Raw genomic sequence first — 21,785 nt, 5'->3', positions numbered from 1 at the left:
AAAAAAAACATTGCGGTTGTGGCAACGTTGTTGTAAAAACGGACATATTTGACACGGATTTCAAAGTGTTGTTGAATATATACTTATTAATGATTAAATAATGTTTCCTAAGAAAAACAGGCTGGCAATGTAATTATGCCGTGCTATATTGCCATTTCAAGAACAGGCACTCTAATAACACCTACAAAACATGAGCCAACCAAAGAAAGAGAAAAGTGCGGACTGTTATCCTCATCTTCATGATTAATGTTGTTTCATATCTTTTCTTCCAACTAATTCTCTCATCTTCCTCCAGTAATTTAACCCGACGGGATGAAAATGCTGATTCTCGTAACTGTTGCTTAATAATCGCTGACATCTATTGTTGGTGTTTTCTCATCATGTGTTGCCGAATGAAACTCCGGCTTGTTTGGTTAGTATTCGGACCGCTTTATCAGAGAATTTCTTACTGGAAACGTAGAGATTCAATGCCTCTTTCAACTTAGCCACGGAAAGAGGATGGGTTGGCTGAAATATGATAAAACAAGTCTAAAGATATGTATAACAATCCGCAAATGTTACTAAAAATTATATATCTCATCTCAAACGATTCCAATAAAAATAATACATAATGACGATGTGCAATGTTGTTTATATGATGAGCTTTTAAATATAAATAAAAATGAACACGTTACAAATTTATATTTTATTATATAGCTCAGTCGAGCCAAAAAATATAATGATTATATATTATAGTAAAGTCGTATTTCTAGATGTCTGCACATTGATTCACAAGGTGATTACTATATACAAACTATATTTTCTTTCTCATTGTAATTTTATGAGAGAAAACGCGTTTTTAATGTGCTATATACAACCTAAGTTTCATATACTCTTTATATACTACATATATAAAGGCAGTACGAATTTCCAATTTCTCTATTGTAAATTAAAGATGATTTATTTTAATAAGCTCTATGACTTTACTGTTTCAAATAACGGACTCGTTTTAGCATTTATGCATGAGTATGCCATACAAAGCTGTTTTAATATTTTCATTAACAAAAATATATTTATTATTATGCAAGTTTTGATAAACATAATATATATTTATTCAAACGTGGATTACTACAGCTAAACAATAATATAGTAGCAAAGCACGGGTAACTCGGTTGATATTTAAAAAATATTTTTCACATATCTGATTTTATTCATCTCTGTACTCATGTAGATAATCGTTAATTCAATGCCCGTATGTTTCTCTGTTATTAAACTCTCCGAAAAACAGTTTGAATACTAACTAGACTTACTTATGTATTGAGTTATATATGGACAACCTAACATGGCTGATAGCATTTTCTGTAATTGAGCGCCGATATTTATACATTTCATATATAAATAAATGTTTACCCCATTGGTTTGGTATATATACTAAATAGATTCGAAAATTTCGAAATGACTTCGTTATTTTTCGAAAAAAACAAACCTCAAGTGAAATGGGAAATAAACATAGAAATGCATGTAAAATTAACGCGCTTATTCGGAACTGATAAAAGTTGTGAATATATTTTATTAATCATATTTTTGGCACGATCCATTAAAACGAGCACACCATTGGCTTAAACGAGAGATTAAATTATTCAGTGTTTGTGGGAATTATATCATAGCGCTCACTTTTTAATAATAAAGAATTTTTCTCAATCTTCAGCCAACATTATCTTGTATTACATTCGGGTGCCGTTTGAGACTTATTCGGTAATCACTTTGAGATGAATTGCAATTAGTTACAAAGAATAGAGCAGATTAACTTAGACACAAACCTTTGCCAAGTATTATTGCCAAAAAGAGGTTAGATGTGCCAACGTAGCACGAGATTGAAAGTCCAAGAACCAAATGAGTTCTATCCAATCCTTATTCTCTAGATAAACGTTTTCGTCGAAATTGTGAAAATTTGTGCCGTTGGCCAAATATACCTATGTATTTTCGTAAATTACAATCCATTTGAAAAATCAGGAAAATTACATAAAATGTAGCTTCCGCTTACGAGTAGATCGATATACTGATAATAAAATTATGCCATCGTGCTATAGTGACGCAAAATTTACTCAAAATTTATCATCATAAATACATTTCTTTAGGCTTCATTCATACCAGTACTTAATATTGGAGGGAAAAGGCCTAACGACTGCTAATTAATCGCAGCTAAATTTATCATATTGCGAATGTAAGACTGTAACTATACAATTATCCCCCAGGTCATCCAACGTCGTTGTTCAACATGATCTGAACAATATTTTAAATTATCTCATTCTAGAAAAATTAAACTTTATTTCATCAAATACACAAAGCATTATGTGTAGAGTCCGCCATCATGAAGCGTCTGTCGCAATCTTAAAATCAAGCGGGTCATGTCGAATATTTAGGTATATGCTTGAAGGCAAATCCATGAATATTATTTCAAACTATATTATTACTGTTATATATATACATATATATATGTATATATGCATATATATATATATATATATATATATATGCATATATTACAATAGACCCACGCGAACAGGAAAATTTATATGATTAAGATTAAACGTAGGAAGTGAAAGGACTAGTTGTGAAAACTAGGAACAAAAACAACAAGATAATCTAGTAAAAATATAATTAATCTATAATTTAACATATTTCACTATTAAGAATTAATTATATAATGTTATAATTGAATTAAAATTATAAATGCTGCAATATTTTAAGTAATATATTTTATATAATTTTTACTTTCTTTTTCAGTTTTAATTAATTATTCCCTAATGTTTCAATTTTTAAGCGTGATCATATTACCTTTCATACTCGCATCATTCTATTGTATTCCATGATTTTTCCAGTCTTCCAGTAAATTAAAATTTACTTCGTTTCATTTCAGTCTTATTTTTTGCTCCCATAAACATACCATACACATATGTAATAACAATATGCATAAACATACCATACACATATGTAATAACAATGTGCGGCAATCGTCTGATTTCAATAAAATCCCCAAATTATCTCCTTTTCATTCTTTCATCATCTCTGTTTCAATTGTTAATTCTCTTTTCTCGGGGGCGGTGAATTACTAGCAACAGTAGTCGTTAAGACCAGTCATACATAACGTCGCTCATCTGCCTATGTGTAATTACGACTTTAAACACAAATAAATTCATCATAACTTCTCTTTTACGCAACGAAAATTGATTTTGTTTCGCAATAAATCTGAGGAGTAGTTCTAAATAACTTAAACTTCTGCTTATCGATTTATTCAAATACTACTGTGTTTTAATGATATATATATATATATATATATATATATATATATATATATAATAATTTATTTGAATTCAGATAAGGGGATCTGTTCTTTGATCAACATTATTATAATTGTTTAATATTTAATGACCATTAGTATAAAATCTTTATTTTTACGTTTGTAATGCACATATACATAATTGCAATACAATTCAGATCGTAATAAATGTATACATACAAACACACGCGCACATACACATGTATATATATATATATATATATATATATATATATATATATATATATATTGGTGTGTGTATACGTATATAGACAAGGAGACAAAGTAAAATAGGAAATTATGAAATAATATAAATAAATAATTTGAGAAGAATTTCCTGCATGTAATCTTCCAAAAGTTTCATCAGTTGCCATAGGTCTTTCATTAAAAGTAAAATAGCGGCGCTAAATTCCTCAGATGATTGATAGCTTTTGCATATATAACGGTTAAAATTGTTTTTAAGAGATTAAAATAAGGTAAACTGTTAAAAAATCGTAAATTATCTTGTACATTTATCATAGTGTATTGTTAACTTTTAATCGGTTTATATGTGAGTCGTTTTAGTACAGTGGTGACATCAATTGAATCCTACTTTTTTTTTCGACTCTAGTTGATGGCACTCAAATACATGTTTTTTTTTTTTTACTTTTACAGTCACGACTCTATAATTATATATATGACGTCTTGACAAATTAAAATATTACATTTTCAATTAAAAGGATTAAATGCCTGATATAGTTGGCGACTAATCTCAATGAACCAGGAGGTATCTAAACATGTCAACTGTGTTAAGAATCTACACTGCGCCGTAGATAATCCACTGTTGATGTTCTAAATTAGTTTATTTATAATGGCTCCAATCAAAATTCAAAATGCAAAAGCCAATTATCATGCTGAAAACCCATTCATTTAAAAATAGTTTCTCTCATATCGAAGTTACCATCTATTGCTTTCATATTTATTTATTTCGGTTTGTGTGATAATAATACTTCTCAAATACGCTAATAAAATTCGTCTGTGTAAAGTGTTAACTTTGTTCAAAATAGCTTCTTTTTTTGGATATTCTCGATTTTTTTTATTATCGATACGTATTGACTACATTCTGATACAATACATCTTTAAGAAAATTGCGCATAAGATATCATCGTGTTTAATTTCATATGAAATTGGCAAACGTTTGCTGAGTACCTACAGAACGAACTCACACACGAAAGCACATCCTCTTATGAAATTATTATTATCTTATATTAGATTGATAATAAAATTTTATTGGCAGAGAGAAAGAAAGTGGGATGCGTTTGGCGAGATGTGACGTTCGTGTGAGTAAATAAAAACATGATAAAAAATAGAAACCACTAAGAGTTAAACATCACTCTTGGGTCTTGCTCGAGGACGCAATTTATATTAAATGTTGAAACTGTCTTCAACCATGTTAAATTTGATTGACTTTGATCTTTCACAGCAGTTTATCACGCTTCTGTATGTTTAAAACATGATCCTTACGCTATTTTAGTATTCTGAATGTTTTCTCATCTTAGGTGCTCTTTGCACACCAGTTAATTTGATGTAATAAGCGGCCATTTTTAGGTGTGTATTTTATTGTATCTTTACCCGTGGAAGAACTGAACCGCCATGCTCTCAGAGAGTGAGAAATCCGTCTGATCTTATGTTAATCTTCGTGATTACAAAAACAAGACGTATTTACGCTGAAATAAATTGCTGAAATAAAACGGCGCATTTCTTTTTAATCTAATTAACAAGGGCAGATAAGCCGGAGCTAAAGGAATATATATATAAATTAATGTTCATCAAATGTTCGCAAAATTTAAAAATCTCTTTAAAAATAACAAGCATTTTTTTAATTTTACTTTTGCACACAGTAAAAAATTAAAACGTAAGCTTTTACACATTTTTTCAAAAATACACAATACTTTAACACGTTGTCTAATATTTCAACATGTATTAAGTGGAATGCATAATGTTATTGCGTTAACTATTTGAGAGTTTTTATAATACTACTTTATGTTTTAAAAAATAAAATGGGTTCTTTAGCAACAACGAATTTTAATATATTAAACTATTAAAGCAACTTCTTAACCGAAGGAAATGTGATATAATAGAAACAAATTAACGTGGACATGTTTTGATAGAAACATTATTTCTGCGTTTTACGCTGGAGTTACTTCTTTATTTCTTTATTTAAACTCTAACCCCAACTCTCATCCCTTACATATGTTGTGTTGTTTTCATTGTTTTTTGTGTTAATCATTTAATAATCGCTATGTTTTTTCTCGTTATCTTTCTATAGAGACATTAAGTAATTACAAGTGGAATCGCTTTCTCGTGGCTAACATTACTAAGCAAATGCTCCTGTGAAACGCACTGGAGTTGACAATGTCACACCAAGGTTCCAGTGCTCGTAGCAAAGCACTTAACTAACTTAACTTAGTGCAGGCGATGTTGTTTTGTCAGTGAACAGAAAAGTTTTATTTGTAAACTCACGAAGCGATGCTACAGTATTAACTTGTTTCCATATTTTTTTTCATAGTCGATCGCTAAAAATAGTATTTGGAGTTTTTCACATATAAAATGCACTGTCACACGGTTCAAACGGTTTATTAGGATGTATGAGAAATTTAGAATCTAACGGGACTAACTAGCGCGAAGTCAGTTTGGTAAACATAAACCAAATGATTGGCACTTTTGAAAGTCAAAGATGTCAATCGAATGAAAAATTCTGATGCCAACACCTACATTTGAACCTGATCCTTATTAATCTAATAACGGCCTAAATACTGTTTATGTTAATTATTTATGTAATTGGCGGGATCTGCTACGAAGCTAGATTATATGTAGCATAGGTCTAAAATTTGCACATTAGAATTTTTATATGACGATAATGGAATGGTTTAATTGTTGGGTGTAGCTGATGTTTTTGTAAGTATTAAAACAGTGTACATGCATTATTAAGAACTATAATTTTCAACAATGTTTTTGTCGATGGAACCACTACAATACTTCAGATGTCTTAGATTCGATATAGGGAATCTGTAAAGACGTCCCAATTCAAAACATTATTTAATATAGACATACAATCGCCCCACTTCGAGATTGAAGATACTGAAGTTTGGAGAAAGTGAAAATAACAAATTAGATTAGCGTAGTGTTATAATAATCGAAGTCTGGCTTTGAAGATAAGTTTCTTTTACAAACATAAAACCTTGGATTGCAAGGTGTATACATTGCAATAATAATTGGAATTATTAGACGCTTTTTAACCGATCATCATGATTAGTATTTGCATAAGTAACTGTTTGAACTTTCTGTAATCACAAAACTAATCCGACACTCTGTGCCAGAATGGTGACTAATAAAATGTTATATCATAAAACAAACATTTATCAATTGGAAAATTCTCGTACAGTGGATCATATACGGGCATAACTGAAGTTGTATTTTTACTATACCCTTCCTTTACGTATGACTAATCACTACTTTGCGATCATAATTACTGACACTTGGCCTCAGTATCTTCGCTTAGATGTTCCCCACAATCGAAACACGGTTAAGACGCAAAATTTTAATAAAAGTGTAAAATTAATTAAATGAATACACTTAAAAATGAAAAAAAGATTTTCAACACGCTATAGCAAATTTAAAACCCTGTTCTAATGTACATAACGACTTCTTTAAATACAAAAAATGGCTTTCTAAATATAGGAAACATAGTGCACTCCATTTTAAATTAAAAGTGTTTGCGTCCGTATCTCCTACCTACAAACATAATCTGCCGATTAGACCTTCATAGACATTAGACCATGTAGGGATAATTACTTTATGTTTTATACTTTCACATATTTATTGGGAATATTAAATATTGATTTATTCAGTCTTATAATATTTTTGCATCTATGTCTTCACTAGTTAAATCCTTAGTATACTGTGGGTGATTTTTAAAGAATTATTTTATATTAGAGACCATATAAATAAACAGACCGTCGTACATTTATGAACTTATTGTTTAAATATAGAATCTCTTATATTTACAATGGATTTAAATATTTTAATACTACCAGCCCACCCAGCATAACGCGGTCATAGAATACGCTTTGATATTATTTCCTGATTAATGAACATTTTGTATTTCCTATTATATTATATTATATTATACTATATTATACTATATCGGCCCCAATATATAGTAATGGTTTTAAAGGTTTAAATAAATTACTCCGGCGCCAACACAGAAAATCGATACCAAAATGTTTGGCTTACGATTAACATAGTAAACAAATTTAATACTCGACAAGACTGAACTTATTCTTAAGACATTATTATCCATTTATTACACCATCAATATTTACTTTCTATTAGTATTTCTATGTCGGTTTTACTGCCTGATATCTCCCAGATTGATTTATTAATGTGTTAAAAGGTGGAACACTATAATCATTCTATTCTTAAATTTTCTTGCTATTTTTTAACGCATGAGTTATTATTTCACAGGAATCATCTCACAATAAAAACGTTTCACTCCTTAAAAATAAGATATAATTAATGAAACAAATAAATTAAAAATTCAAAGTCTGAAATATAAATCGAGTGTAGTTTTGATGGATCCATTCTAGCCCGGACATTTTCTGCTTTAATCGTTTGTATATGGCATAATCACCTGACACATCGGCTCCGTCGATCCTACAAATTAAGCTACGCTAAATCTGCCAAAAATTAAAGATATGCCTATTGGAAAATTGTTCTGAGTAGCTCGGAAACTCTTTTGGCGCTAGAATAATGTTGTGTTTCTTGTTGCCATTTACCTATTCTGGTACTAAAATAAAACCTTGCTAGTGTGTGAAATGTGTGGTCGTATTTACAATTACTGAATTAAGCATTCTCACAGTTTGTGTATCTAATATTGTAAGCTTTAAGAGGTGTAAATATTTATATGTCAATTCAGAGTATAAACATATATGCCGAAAATTTAAAAAAATGTATTAAAATGCAAATATGATGATCTTGCAGTTACCACCATCCGAGTTCGAATTGACTTAACAATAGTGGCCATTAAGAAATACGCCCTTGAAACTCGATGAAATTGATTAAGACATGAATATGGGGTTGTGTTTTACGTATGGATAAGTAATCATTAATAACTGATAGATTTAGGAAATTAGTACATCAGTAAAGGATGTAGTAAATAATAAAGGCAATTACATTGAACTTGTGATTCGATGAAAGTAATAAGTTTGTGATGTGTCGATAATACACTTCATTTATGAACTCTTTCTTTCTCTCACCGTCTCTCATTCACTCTCTCTTTCTTTCTCTCTCTCTCTCTCTCTCTCTCTCTCTATATATATATATATATATATATATATATATATATCACTCTCACGATAATCAAGAACGCAGGCTACTTAACATATAATATGTACAATCGCCACACTCATAAAAGTGCAGCGAAACACATTACACGCACTTTAAAATCACACAAATGCGAGATATTGTATTCAGAAGTTAAAATTCTCATCGAAAACCGATTGGCTAAATGCATAATAACTTATAGCTGCTGTCGTAAACCGCCCTAATATTCCGAGCAAATTTGAATGTAAGCATAGGTCACAAACTGTACATGCGTAACCATGTAAAGATAACACTGAATTGATAACTGGTTGTATTACATGTAACATTAAGTATTATATGTCGGTTCTGTGGAAACCGGAAGAAAAATGCTGAATGATAGAATATGTTGAGCATTCTGAACGGAACATTTGAAGTTAATTGGCAGGAAGTGCGCAGAACATGTGTTTAATTATAAACTTGTAAGCATCAATAGATATCTACAATTGCATCCTAGCCATCGCTCGTATTTTACTTGGAATATTAGTGATCAAATATTGCTATAAGAGCTACTTGGTTTTTACATCGATCCAATCACTGCGACAAGAATATCCTCCAGTAAATAGTATTATAAAAATGCAAAATACAGTATTGCAAAAAGACATTACTTGAATTAAACATTGCAACAACATTCACGATTAATATTATAAACATTGTGTTGTGTAAAGTCGCAGGAATGGAACAATGCACATAAAGGAATGGAAATTAGGCGGTACTTTTTAAATGCGTCTTTACAATTAAAACAACTTGAACCCAGACGCTGCCCGACTCAGCCGCAAAGAAACAAACAAATGAAGCACAATTGGGAAAGAAAAAAATCAGCCATCCACAACCAGCACTTTCTCGCTCTCAACTTTACACTTCCAAAATATCCTGGCGCGAACTTTACTTCTCTCTCGACCACATAGAGTATTTCTCTCGGTTTCTTGTGACGCAATCTCGTGCACACAGGCTCATTTGCATACGTGATTTAACATCTTCTGTTGATAATGTTTTCGTTAACCAGATATCCATCGGCTGATGCTGCTAATTTTCTCACTCGGACCAATGCATGATCTGTTACAACTTCTACCGTGGTCTATTCCATTATTTCCGTACATGAAATGTTTCCGATGCAGTGAATTGTGATAAACGTGGTAATAGAACATTTGGAGGGCCTTACATACTTACTTTGTGCAAAGACATACCCTTGATAATTTATTTATATATATTTAGCACACCGGTATTTTCTCATTATTTTATCGAGCGTTACCAAACGAACAAGACTTTCGCTCTAACATACAAGTAGAAATAGCAATCAAATCTTAAAAGAATATACTTTCTTGATTAACTAGATTTGATGCAAGATTTAATTAAGTGCACGTCGGGATGAAAATAGTACAAACTAATATATACTTTATCTATGTGCGAAAATGAAAATCTAATATTGTATTCATTTTATAATAATCCACTTGAACGGAAATTATCCAATTTTGAAATAATTATCGAGGTGAAAATGAATGTATTATTAGTTCATTTAGAAGATAAAAATCTCTTTTTTCCGTGGCATTTAATTAAACAAATATTTAATGAAGTCGTGGACATTCAATTCAGAAATAGATAAGAGATAATTGATAATTGATATTATTATTATTATTATTATTATTATTATTATTATTATTATTATTATTATTATTATTATTATTATTAATTAAAATAATATACTTATTTCAATCTTATTTTATTATTATCTGTATCCGATTCTGAAATTAAATAAATCAATTGCCCATTCCAGTAGTGCCATGTAAAACTAGTACGTCGATTTATGAATATATATTTATAAGTATATATATATATATATATATATATATGTATATATATATGTATATATAAATATATATGTACATATATATATGTATATATAAATATATATGTATATATATATATATATATATATTTATTTGTGTACTTGTATATTTTGGCAGCAAGCCATTATTAAATCATATCTGATTGAACATAGCATAATTCTTTTTTATTTCCGATTTTTCTGGATATCTCTTCATTCGCCGTGCGGTCTTTTTTTATTTCAATTGACATGTTTTAAAGAATGACGCCCAAAAGTTGTTCTGCATTATTCTACTCAAGCGATGTCTGTCTGTGCGTCCGATTATCATCAGACAAAATAAAATCTCCACACATGCCAACCTCAAAATCTCTTAAAAATTATAAAGGATTTGACAATCGATACAAACGCAAACAATCTACCTATATCCTAACAACAAAGCAAAATAACTTTCCAACACTACGGAGATCGCTATACGAATGGCAAACAAATCCAATATGTACACAATCTTAAATAAACCAACTACAACTTTAAAATAAACAACATTATATATGATACACGAAAATTTATCCACTTACTTAAAATCCTACAGAACAACTAAAACACAAATTAATCATATTATAACTGTAAACAACGCTGAAATCGGAACACTAAAATTTAATTTTAAGAAAAAGTAATAGATGCGTATACGAGAAAATTACAATTCACAAAACAGGATACACTTAAAACCCATAATCTCTCAAATTACCACCCCAGTGTATGTTATGAAAAGGGACACACCCCAGTAAGTAAGAAAGCAAACATTGTGAAAATTCTATTAGGAAAAGGCTGAATCGAATCCACTAGGCAAGTGTTTACCGATAAAGAATGCAGAACGATTTGCCTTGTTCTCGTAAATACGTAACTATTATTTCTGCCAGAGATAGATAAAATATTTAGTCAGTTGTTCATTCTTTTGGAAATAACTGGATATTTAATATGCCCGTAAAAATTGGGCATTGAGAGTTTATAAATAATGACTAAAAGTAGGTTAGATATTGAACACTTAAAATTGGGAATTCTTTGTTTACTATAATGTGTTTGGACAGACATATGCAAACTCCATGAAATTTATTCACGTAGAATAGCACACCTCTTACGTTATAAAGAAAGGAGCTTCTCAATATACAGAGACAGGGTTCGATAAGTCAATAAGAGAATCACAGTCACAGTGATAGTCAGTTAGAAAAGAGCGGCGGACAGCGACTTTGTGGAGCTCTTAGCCTTTGAGATGAATGCGAGAAGAGTAGACCATATCGTCGAAAAGGCTTGGATCGCTGACATCATCACTCATCCAGCTAATATAAAACATCTGCTATTTGTATTCTGTTGTCTTTCTCTGTTGTAGTTCCGCCAAGTGAAAGGTAAATGCGCCTATCCTCATCTAAAATAACTCGTATAACTCGTTCAAAATCTTATGTGCCCTCCGCTATCGTCAGTAATGTATCATCTCTATATCTGTGCAAACAAAAACTATTTCATAAATGTTTACGCTCCATAATAATAAAATGAAGTCTTCAAGAATCGCTACAGTCATACTGATGTAAATGAATATAACTATCATTAACATTTTCTGTTCTGTGCCCCGATATTACACCTCCCCGCTACATGACATGTATAATATCGCCCAACATTTCACTGACATTTTTCAACTTTACATACCTAGTAAATCCTGCATAAAATCTACCCCTGACTTCATCGACCCCCGAAAATATACATCCCCTTTCACAAACGAATAACCGAGCCCCACCACGCTGGACCCCCATTTACTATCCTTTCTGTATATGACACAATTAAAATAATTCTTAATCAAGTATACAACCACATCACAATACCCACTCCAGCTAAAATACCCTATCCCTCTAAAAGTTACTATCAAAATGCACACCAAATGTCCCCTGCACTGAACTTTATGGGAAACCATACATTCAAATAGATGACGTCTCAGTCTGGTAATCTCTTAGCCCTATATTCGCAGAATACTATATGACCCACCTCCAAAACACAATGTTCACAGATCAAAAAATTAAACTTACAATCTTTACCTGATATGTCGATGCCATATTCATTGCAGCAGGAGCCATACAAACATTCCAAAACTTAAACTAAATCTAAAAACACGCTCCGTCCTCAAATTTTCAGACGAACCAAATTTAAAATAAAGCAAAATACAATTTCTCGACATATTAGTAGATTCAAGCAACACCACTAAGTACACAGCTTCACCATACAAAAAAACTAATAACATTTCTCTCCAATACTATAGCCTATACTTTCACGTAAAAGGCCAGGATGTCATACGCTTGCGAACAATTTGTGCATATGTAGAATACGACTAGTTGTTTCAATTTAAATGCGTATACTTTTATTTATTATTACACATTTAAAAATAGTTTCTCATTTTTGTAAATATATCTACTCATGTTATAAATTTAGCATAATTATATTAAATTCTTCATTAGTAAATAACGCACAATTGTCCAGATGTAAACTATTGTATTAAATAATGTTTAATTAATGAACAGATACCAGTGTTTCTCTCGTACGAAGTACGTTCTAAAAGTTAACCACTTATTATTTTACTCCGAAAATAACAATGCGTAAGATTAAAGCAAGCAATTTTATCAGAATTTAATTTTACCAGTATTCACAATGCAATTTTTCCAGGCTCTTTTGATGCATCGATCGGAAAAGTATAGAGCGTGCTTTGTAACACACAACCCTGTAACCACTCTTAAATTAACAGCTGGTCGATGGTGACGTTCGTCATGATGTATACCACGCGGTCTGAGAACCCGGATTTTCTAAGTTCGAAGTTGCCCAGTTACAAAAATATCACTTTCATTAATGGTGTAGCCAAATTTATTGTTGTTTTTCTCGTAAGTATAGATTCTAATTTTTTGCTATTTAATAGAATGTGTGTATATTTTTGCGTATGAGCAGGGGGTGCTCTTCGTTACTTTATTTCTATATTAATGTTGAACTTGCATACGTTGATTGATTGATGTAATATGTGTTGTTTTTTTTTTGTATAACACAATATGCGCATCCGTGATTCTGCAGTTTCCTCGATGTAGTTTTGAGAAATCTAACGCGAGTGGCTTCTCTGTGGGGTTCAGTAAATTATTTTTTATCATGCTGATAAAATTATTCCTGCGGTTATTTTAGGAAAACTTCGTTTTCATAGGTAATGCACTTTCTCTTTTTTTCTCTCCTAAATAGTTGCTGGGTATTTCTTTATCTAACTCAGTAAGCAATGTCTCATATTTTCTAATATACTAAGTTGGATATTATTTCTCTTTATTATTTATTATTACTGCACCCGACTTCCTTCCCTTCGATATATATATATATATATATATATATATATATATATATATATATATATATAACCATTACTGTTATTATAATTATAATTATCATTATTATATCATTATTATTATAATTACTATTATTCTTTTTATTATCATTATAATTCATTATCATTATGTTTAATATCATTATGATTATCATTGTAATAAAAAAATATTACTATTGATATATAATTTTTTATCCCGACTGTGGATTCACGATTAAAAGAATAACTCTTAATATGTGCATGTTATGCTCTGAAATTTTTAAACCTCCAGTACGTCCAAGTATTTTTTCGCCTCTTTCACGCTTAACATTTTTTATGAGATTAGTGGTTGGAAAAACAAAGTTTTCTAAATGGCCAATTTTTCATTTGTAAATAACGAGAATATCGAATTTGTTTATATTAAAATCAATCCACATGTCGTCTGATCTTAACGGTCTGATCTTATTCTTTTGTGTATAAAGTTGCTTTTCATGCTTAGCAAAACGTTTCTTTTTCTCCATCATCTAATAAGTTAGTATGTTAAACAAAGAATGCATTTTTAGTTCGTATCTTGCATTTCACACCTCGTAAAACTAATGCAATCCATATACAGCTGATGACAAAAAGTAAAAGGGATCTTCTACCGCGCTTAGGAATCTTTCTTTCTTTTTACTTTGCCTTATACAATATTTCCTGAAGTAAAACATCTTTTCTCAATTTATCATGATATTTCCATAGCTGATGTAATGTTGAGGACAATTCGACATTTCTAAACATATGTGTATCGATGAACGAATTACTTTTTATTTCATCGAACAGAAGTTTATCTTCTCTGGCGCCGTGTTGGAACTTTGATAGCAAATTGTTTTGATCCAAATTACTATCGATACTTTTGTAAAACAAGTAAAACCTTTCTACATAACTGAGAGACATTTTTTTCTATTTTCACGTCGTGTCTTTAATAATAAATGTTGCAGTTACCTTTTTCCCTATCTCAGTAGAGCTACTCCGTTAAGACAAACACTTTGAATTTTTAAGCCTAGTGGAAGACTGAAAATTTAAAAATTAGCATTAAGGTAAGTTTTACCTTACATATAAGGAAGTTGACCAGTCACTCTTATGATCATGTGTCGCTCTGTGTCGGTATCAATGTTTGATTCTACATAATGTTGATGTTTTTTATCTTGTTTCGAAATTCTTTTTTTTTTCTAGAATACATAAGACTCCCCTGACGTCATTTTTTATTTCAGTCTCTTCTTACCGATGAAACAGAAATTTATGGCTATGTTGTTGATCATGTTAAATCTGTCCCTATCATGTTTGACTATGGGAGTTTTATTTCATACGCTGTTTCAATTCTTTAGTTGCACGTGTTATCTGCATATCTTGAATATTATGGGATATGATTCTCAAAAGAACTCTTATCTTTGAGTTAGCCAATATCGAGAGCTTGTGCATTACTTGAATGTTATCGGACTTGTTTTATTTGTTTACTTAAACATTACCTCATTTTCTTCTTCTGAATATCTGAGACGTTGTATTAGTAGCGGCTTTAATAACTTTATTGCACTGATCCAATTCCTAGAGTAATAAAATAGCAAGTTTTCATTCACTTTGTCAGTGAGAGATTTATTGATAAACCAGAGATTCGGCGGATGTTGTACATGGCCAGCTCTTATGTTTCCACATACGTATTCAAAAGTAACCTTATCTATATTTGTTATTTTATGTTCTTTCGTAGATTTAACGAATGCTCCCGTTGAAATCGTTGTATTCTTGTAAATTATGAAACAGGTCTTCACAGATTTTGTTGTTATCTCTGCTCTAGATATTTTGTCAACCATATCAATTCATTAAAGTCAAGAATCTTATATATGTCTTTTGAATCAATTTCTCATTTTCTTTATATAGTTGAATATCCGATGTGTTTTCGTTCGTTATTATTAACCAGGCTTTTTCTGCAATTGTATGCTCTGGGAATTCTTGTCATTTGCTGTTTATATAAACTCTTATAGGGAATAATTTTCAAATATCATTTCATTCCATTGGGTCAATTTATTTTTATGGGTGTGTTTCGACGGCATAGGAGGATTGGTTGTTCTCTTGCTTAATATAGAATATTCACTTTTTTTTAGTGTGGACAACATCATTTTTAAATTTAGTATTATTTACAATTTTATGTAAATAATATTGAAATATTCTATTTAATGTTTTCCTTCCTAATAATTTTGATTAGGATATTATTTTTTCGGCCAGTGAAACGCAGTTACACCCTGCTATATGCCAACCTGTTATTTGAAACTGATGTTGTCTTACACCAGGTATATATATATAAATGTTGTCTTCAATATAGTGTTCACATTATATATTCTACCATCTATACTATGTGAGGTTTATTTTTTGTTATTATAAGCATTAAAACCTTTAATATTTTAACACATTCTATATTATATATTTAATAAGAAAAATATGCTTACATTTCTTGTTCTAGCATAGTTTCGAGGGACAAAGCTCAAAGTTGTTAAAATTGTTTTACTTTTCACCTTTTGAAATTGGATGATCAGTTATTTTGTTTATTCACAAAGGCATATTATCTAATGACCAGCAGAAATAGGTTGAGTATACTGTGAATATAATTTACATGACAGAATCCTGCCTAAGCGACTGCTTAGTTTTGAGCTGCAGGTTTTAGCATAAATAATAAACAATTCTAATGAAAATAAATTTCTATAGATAATATTGACTAGAAAATTACCGCGTTATACAACAAGCAATCCAGAAAGAAAACGAAATATATTTAAAGTCATTATTCATGAGCATTTTATAATATTTAGAAAAACAATAAACTATTCAAGTAAGAAAAACTATTTTCTTAATTGTTCGAATGACAGTTTATTTTTTAATCATTCTATTATTAAGACTATCATTCTAATATTGCACGTTTATTTTACGACATTTCGGTTGATATAAGCCCCGATATTGTAAAGATGTTTCTGGTTAAACCAATGAATTCCCGCTAAATTGCAAACGGAATACAAAACCCATGGGATAGAAGGGTCTATCTTCGACTGATTCTTGCCCTAAAAGTGAGTGGTTCACTTGAGAAAATTAATGGTTTCTCTTTAAATGCTGTGTGGATTAGCGAATTCAAGAGAAAACACACGTGAATAAATAAAAAAGTTTACATCAATAGAACTTTGTGAAAACAGAATCGCGAATAATACAAGTAAAAAACAACTTTTTGTTTTCATTTCAACATGAAGTTACTTTTCTGCGCAGCATTGAAATGCATGATTTTAAGGGTAATGGGATTATTTACTGCATTTGTGTGAGAATAGAACCCTACTTTCAAGTGGGATAAGCTATCCTTTGAACGATTGGTATCACATCTATCTTAGAAATTATAAGGAAACGTTTATGTTTCCTTTATCATGAACCCAGTGCACTTTTAGAAAAATAGAAATTTCAAGTTTAAGAAAAGATTAGAGAATTTAAGCAATAAGATTTCTATATTCTTTAGATATTTAACTAAATACATACGCTTGGCGTTTCTGTGGCATACTCTTTTTGTGAAAATCTGTTATGGGCACATTCTTCGGTTTAAAAATTATTAAGCTGTTTATAAAATTACGTACATGAATTATATTCGATTTATGTTTTAAATTTCATAATCTAAGTATAACTCAAAAAATGATAAATATTTCAAAGAACTTTTATCAAACGTTTATACAAGTTTAGACCTGTGTAACACCCCCTCCGGTGAGGTCACGCAAGGACCCTTGATCATCTTCGGGAAAGTTCTGCTCGTGATACCTGGTTCTTCGAGAGGTCGTCACTTTGATATTCCGAACACCTTGTTTCATCTGCAAACATTACAGACTTTTTACACATATGTACACTTAAAGTTTTTTAAAAGTCTCGAGTCTTTCTTCTTCATAGATGGCACTCAGGCGAAATGGAAAGGGGTGGTTTCGTCTTCAGGGAGCGATTATTATTATCTCGAAGTCCTGCGCCAATCGACATTAGCCTTATATAGTGGAGTGCTGGGTGTCGAGGTGAAAAAAATCCCTAACCCAATAAAATTAGTGCACGCATCTGGGGAGAAAAACACAAAATACGGATTGCGGGTGTGCATTTCAGCCATATCACCAGTTTTGTAATCTGGGACCAAAATTAATATCTATTCCAATGACCTAAGAAATCACCCCCGTCATTCAGCATGTCCTCCTCTTGAACCAGACTACCTAGCCCGGGGTCCTGTCGTCTATTTTTCATAACTACGCTTGTGCACTTATATATATATATATATATATATATATATATATATATATATATATAATTTGCGTGCTTATCTTTATATTTTATTTTATTTTAATTTGTTCTTATTGCATTTTTTACTTAAAATCAGAAACAACTTAACTCTACTTATACTGTTCAGCTAATTTTCTTGTTTTTCAATCTTTCTTGTCAATTATGCCTCGTACTACTCCAAAACAGTCTTTAAATAAGATTCTCAAATCCAAAAAACATAAGCCGACTGCACAATTCCCATTAATGGAACCTAATTATGAGGTGATGCCGGAAGTTCCTACCTTGAGGTATCTAAAGCAAAGAAAAAAAGGAAAAAACCTTACACGGATTCATATGGGAGGGGAAACTATCTTCAAGTACTATCCTAAACTGGGAATGGGACAAAGGACTTTAACTAAGTAGATATTAATAAGTTCCTCTTACCTATTTGTTAATGTAGAGTAGATAATACAGTGACACGCAATATGGCTTCCGTTCTGCTAGATCCACAGCTGACGTGCTAACAGTTATATCACCTAGAATTATCGAATCTCTTGACAAAGGCTTCATTTCCAGGGAAATTGCTCTTGACATATCAAACGTATTCGACAAGGTATGGCAGAAATGCCTACTTCACAGGATTTCCAGCTATGGTATAACTGGAAATATTTTCTCTATCAATAAATCCTTTCTCTCTGATAGGCTCATAAGAGTAATGGTTGATGGGCAGAAATCAGAGGTCCACAGTATTAATGCTGGAGTCCCTCACAGGTCCATCCTGGGCCCAACTCTCTTCTTGATCTACATCAATGATCTCCCAAAACAAATACTAAAATCATTCGTTGACATCTATTCTGATGACACGACTATCAATGGAAACACATCAAAGGCCGTAAATGACAGCGTTTTCTCTGATTCTCTCTCCTCAGATCTTGAGCGCGTGGTTCAGTGGGGGAAGAGGTGGGGGTAACCTTTAATGCATCTAAGACCAAGCTCCTATCATTACATAATAAACGCTCTGATTCCCATCTGGCACGTATTGAAATGAATGGCTTTAGTATAGGGGAGGCCCCATGTTTTGATAAGCTTCTTGATTTGACCTTTACTCCTGATCTGAAATGGAACACATACATAAAGTCTGTTGCCAAGGTCGCTGGGAAAATGGTGGGATCCTTCTACCGCTGCAGAAGATATCTCACTAATGATGCAATTCTCTATCTGTGTTTAAGCCGAATACGCCCAAGGATGGTGTACTGCTGCCACATCTGGACAGGAGCTGCTAAAAACCGTCTAGCCTGCCTTGACAGAGTACAAAATAGACTTCGTGGCTTGGTGGAGGATGACCTTTTCTCTTCCCTGAAACCTCTCTCCCACAGAAGAGTCGTTGCGAGCCTGTCTCTGTTTGACGGTTACTTCAATGACAAGTGCTCGTCTGAGCTCCATTTTCTGGCCCCCTTCGCCAATCTTTCATGAAAAAATCCGACTAGCTGAAACCACTGTCAATCATTTTCCCAACTCTTTATCCGTGCCTAAATGAAAACGTAGATTCCATGAACAAAGCTTCTTTCTTAGAACTGCTGTGGAAGTTTCTGTCGCTTGCCCCCCCCCCCACGAATTCAGCTTGGATGTCTTCAAGCCCAACACAAACAAATTCCTGGTGAATTGCCCCCTTAAGTAATGGTACCTATCAAATCCCCAATACTAACTAGTATTACGATACTATCCCACTGATTAGTGTACACACAATAACCCTTATCCCCGAGTGGATCCTGGGCCTTGATGAGTGGTGCCCCCATCTAAAAATAAAAAAATAGCAAATATGAAGCTGGTTTTCAACAATAAAGCAAAATATATTTATATATTTCAATTCAAGTCTTTGTGATATCCGTTATTGCCTGAGATTAATTAAAGCAATCTTAACATAGTTACCCGGTTTTCCTAAGGTCTCTGGGAGGTTTGAACCCCTTGAACGGGGAGCAAAATGCTCCCCGAACTCAATTAGATCACACCTGTACATAATTAAAGCTTTCACTTTCTAACTAGTAATCAAAAAATAATTTCTATTACTAAAAGAATAGTATTAGAGGAAGTAGCATTTCTTGTTTGTAGTAAGGGGATTATTCGAGCTACCAAGTTTTCGAAATTTTTAGATGCAAATTGAGTATTCGTATTATGTAGATTACACATACTACTGTTCTGTACATGGCTAGGATCGGGGGTTATATCGATTAGAACGTTCTGATAACAACTAACAAGAGTGTTTTAGATTTAATAGTAAAAATAATAAAAACTCATTCCTTATCTTTTTATTTCGTCCATTTAAAATGTTATCATTTCATCTTTCACAGTGTACGCATTCGCACAGAATTGAACTCTTTAGAGACATGATAATGTTTTCGCAGTTTAAAATAAGAAGATAAACATTTGAGTTTCGTCGATATTTATGAGTTGTGTTTTTCATTTTTGCTTATTTGTAAATATTAAACATAAACATACAAAAAATAATGGGAAGAAACTGAACTTTACAGAACATCATCATATCGTTTCTATCCGAGAATTCTATGGTGTAGAATGACATCAAAAACCTATGGGAAAGACCACGTAAAGGTTGCAAACATGGTATGTTTAAGAAGTTTTGTGGATGGAACAGACTGGCTTAAAACTTGGGATACCCACACCGTAGGTCCGTTTCCTTAACAAGCGAACCAAATCTCAACTCACCAAATAAGTTAGTGATATTCTGTTCAATTCATTTTCATTGCAGAAATTCTTCATTTTTATAAACGATTGTTTGTTGGAGAGATATACTTGGTTTGCCCATCTCGCAAGGATGTCTTTTGAATGGATGGTTGTTCCTGGGAACGGCAATCCGCTCCTGATTGTTAAACAAAACGAAACAATATGCACTTCCAATTTACACTAATAGGTTGATACAATGTCGACAACGTCATGTGGTGTGTCTTGTCCCTGGGTCTTCCAGGCGACATTACCAATAGAATTTACGTCGTCGGAATCATTTTGGTCGTACATGAACACTTGTAGAAAATAATGAACTCTTACTATTGTTGATAATATCGTATTTTATTTAAACATTTTATATAGCATGTTAAATTCAAGACTAATTCTTTACCTTTCCGTCTCCGACTGCGACCTGATCCAAACGTGCATATATCTGTCGCAATCTACGATTACAGCAAAACTATTCAATGCATTCAATACAATACATAACACTTCTTTGTCCGAAAAAAAATGGAGTGGCAGAAGAAAAGAGGAAAGAACTAGATACACAAGAAAACCGAGACTAAAATATTATTTTGTTTTTCAAATTATGATGTGGGTTTAGCAGTTCTGGCTTTTCCACGCAGTTGGGTGTTGATAGCTTTGAGTTGGCTTAGTTTATTACACACCTGCCCATCTGAGCCAAGATTGTTGGCGATGTTATGAGATATAAACTGCACTGTCTTCATTGGATATTTTCAATAATACACCCTGGTGCAACGGCTAAAAATGTTGGGAGCTCCTTCAAGATTGTTCTACATTATGCCACACCTTAATATTTAAAAAAATAGATAAATGGT

This window comes from Euprymna scolopes, chromosome 25 (genome assembly GCF_053919585.1).
Source record: "Euprymna scolopes isolate OS-2025 chromosome 25, ASM5391958v1, whole genome shotgun sequence".
In the NCBI taxonomy this organism is placed as follows: Eukaryota; Metazoa; Mollusca; class Cephalopoda; order Sepiida; family Sepiolidae; genus Euprymna; species Euprymna scolopes.
This window is presented reverse-complemented; position numbering follows the sequence as displayed.